Below are 3615 nucleotides of genomic sequence, written 5' to 3'. Positions count from 1 at the left end.
ATACCACTAGACCACATAGCCGCACAAAAGAGCTAGGATGGATGGTCTTTATTGACAACCAGCATTTATTTAGACAGGAAAATAAGAAATCATTCTAAACACAGAAGATCAGTTGCACGCACAAAATATGTATCTAGTCCTCAAGAGGACTGACTTCAAACTTACAAGGAAATCGGAACTATTTTATCATTACACTTTCGTTTTCTATTGAGGACATTAAGTTTTGTTTCCTATTCTTAAAATAATCAACATTTCGAAATTTTGGTCAATTTGACTGAAAACTATTTTTTTTTTTCCAAATCAAGTTCATCCAACATAATATTATCATGTTGAGTGTGATGTGTGACATTATTCCATGATTGTTTTAAAAGTTCATCCAACATAATATTATCAGGTTGAGTGTGATGTGTGACATTATTCCATGATTGTTTTAAAAGTTCATCCAGCATAATATTATCAGGTTGAGTGTGATGCATTACATTGTTCCATGATTGTTTTAAAAGTTCATCCAGCATAATATTATCAGGTTGAGTGTGATGCATTACATTGTTCCATGATTGTTTTAAAAGTTCATCCAGCATTATATTATTAGGTTGAGTGTGATGCATTACATTGTTCCATGATTGTTTTAAAAGTTTATCCAGCATAATATTATCAGGTTGAGTGTGATGCATTACATTGTTCCATGATTGTTTTAAAAGTTCATCCAGCATAATATTATCAGGTTGAGTGTCATGCATTACATTGTTCCATGATTGTTTTAAAAGTTCATCCAACATAATATTATCAGGTTGAGTGTGATGCATTACATTGTTCCATGATTGTTTTAAAAGTTCATCCAGCATAATATTATCAGGTTGAGTGTGATGCATTACATTGTTCCATGATTGTTTTAAAAGTTCATCCAGCATAATATTATTAGGTTGAGTGTCATGCATTACATTGTTCCATGATTGTTTTAAAAGTTCATCCAGCATAATATTATTAGGTTGAGTGTGATGCATTACATTGTTCCATGATTGTTTTAAATCCTCTCATTTCAAATATATTGCCTACATTGAATTGAATGATATTGATGAAGAAAAATACTGGAAATATGAAAAACTCTACCATTCGATTGACCTAAGCTTACTGAACTTCAATCCAAGCGAGCCTAACTGTAGCCATTAACCGACCTGCTGAATTATTCATTTTTATAGCATATGCGATGTCAAAAGTGCGCTTAATTTTTTGGCCTTGTGTGAAAATACTCCTTGATGGTTATTTCTTTTTTTTTTCGTCATAGCTACAACAGACAACCAGTAACGTGATTAAACGTGGGTTTTGTTTTTTGAACTTTCATGTAGTGGGCAGAGAGGTCACTTCCTATATCTGTTTTCCAATCTGCTTTCTGTCTTTTCTTGGAATTAGATTACTTTGCTTTGTCCTGGCCCTGGCCCTGGCTTGGGCCCTTTGCTTTGAAGGGGAAAGCAATAAAATGCATCGTTATAGTTTCTCTTTACAACTTATTATTTTTTCCAGTTGTCTGCTCAAAAGTTTTAACGCAAAACTACAAGTAGTCCCAGAAATGTGGATACACACCTTTTTGCAACTGATAGATTACCGTCAAGAAAGTTAAGTGAGCCCTATTTTTAACACTTTAAAGAAGATGATATTTATCATTTTCAGCAAGAAAATAGTAGTAGTAGTAGTAGTAATAGTAGTAGTAGTAGTAGTATTAGTAGTAGTAGTAGCAGTAGTAGCAGCAGCAGAAGCGGTAGTATTAGCAGTAGTAGTAGTAGTAGTAGTAGTAGTAGTAGTAGTAGTAGTAGTAGTAGTAGTAGTAGTAGTAGTAGTAGTAGTAGTAGTAGCAGTAGTATTAGTAATACATACAAAGAATCCCAAGAATTAAGAACCAATTCTTAAATTTCAAACTTGTAAAAAGTTTAACTTTCTCTCTTGAAGGTCCTTGCTTTGCACCCAGTCCTTGCCCAGTTCGTGCCCAATCCCTGCCTGGCATCCCTGCCTAGCATCCCTGCCTCCCAGTACTTGCTTAGCACCCAATCCCTGATGTCAGCCATAGCCGACACCAGAACCTTCCTGTCAGCCCGTAGCAACAACACACTGTTGTGAAGTCAAGAAAACCATGGAACCAGGAGCCAACCCTTGAACTAGCTGATACTGCCTTGTCATTTGACTCAATCATGCATGAACAGGATGAACAACACAAAACAAACGACGTTTCGTTCCTTGGCCTTTATCAAGTAAACACAAAATACATATATATTTATATTAGATTGTCATAATAATATAGGCGAAAATTTCTCTCTCTATCTCTCTCTCTCTCTCTCTCTCTCTCTCTCTCTTCCATTGCACACACACACACACACACACATACACACACACACACACATTTACAAATTCTCGCCTATATTATTATGACAATCTAATATAAATATATATGTGTTCTGTGTTTACTTGATAAAGGCCAAGGGCCGAAACGTCGTTTGTTTTGTGTTGTTCATTCATGAGTCAGATTTACTCCATTTATCTTTATCTCCAACCGTTACGTGATCCAGGGCCTCAATCCTCTTTAATGGAGGGGTGCACCTAGTAAGCACAGGTAGGGTGTATCAGATGCTGAGAAGTCAACTTAATTTGTGACCCTTCGTCTCAAAACGGTATTATGTCGGAACGAACCAGATGCTTAAAAGCCGAATTAAATGTTAAACTGGTCAAAAATATAAACTGTTGGCATTAGCACCCTAAAATATGGTATCCATTCTCCTCAATAAAACAAACAAACTCAACTCAAATCTGATATTTCTGGCTATAAATTCAATTTTAAACATCTTAACAATCCCGACTTAATACCGTTTTGAGGCGAAGGATCACATTTAAGATTGTCAAAATCATTATCAAAGACATTATCAAATCTTAGTTTGTCACACTTCAAATACAAATTTATCCTCCTCAATATAACATGTCAACTCAACCCAAGTCTGATTAGTTTAGATTTTTTAAAAAAGTAATCCATGGATCCGGAGCTATCCCAGTTTTTATAGCATGTGTTTGCTACCTTTTGGAAAGTACGATATTATATCGCAATTTACTTTCTGCCATATCAAACTGACCCGTCCACCCAATCCCTGCTGGAGGACAGACAAAATTATCGAATGCATAATGGGTTAATCTCGTTCCTATGCGTGTAAAGTGAGCGCTCTACCTAATGAGCAATTGGATTCAATGGTATGATGTCACGTAGCACAGCAACGGCGCCGATCGTGGTTCTAAACAAAGAAATCGTTACTTTTTATTCTTTATGCTGGCTAGAACGTTTCATACGTCTTGTGATCAGAATGTGTAAAAGTCAGAACATTATCAGGTTTATAATTTTCTTTTTGTCCTCTGGATACGCTTTTATGCTCGTCAAAGAAATATTTCATAAGGGCGTCCGCCATTGTTCCAATAGTTTAGAGCCAATTACTAAGTTACCATGCGTCATTACGAGGGAAGTGACGTTGCGACTGTTGAAGCGTATTGAGACTCCTTATTATAGTTTAGATGGGTAATTTGTAAATAATTTGGTATTTTGACTTGCTTATAAATACTAAAGTAATGAAAAGTGGTGCAGTT

The sequence above is a fragment of the Berghia stephanieae genome, chromosome 3 (assembly GCF_034508935.2).
Source record: "Berghia stephanieae isolate SIO BIC M18660-M18661 chromosome 3, UCSD_Bste_1.3, whole genome shotgun sequence".
Lineage (NCBI taxonomy): Eukaryota > Metazoa > Mollusca > Gastropoda > Nudibranchia > Aeolidiidae > Berghia > Berghia stephanieae.
Note: the sequence above shows the minus strand (reverse complement) of the source record.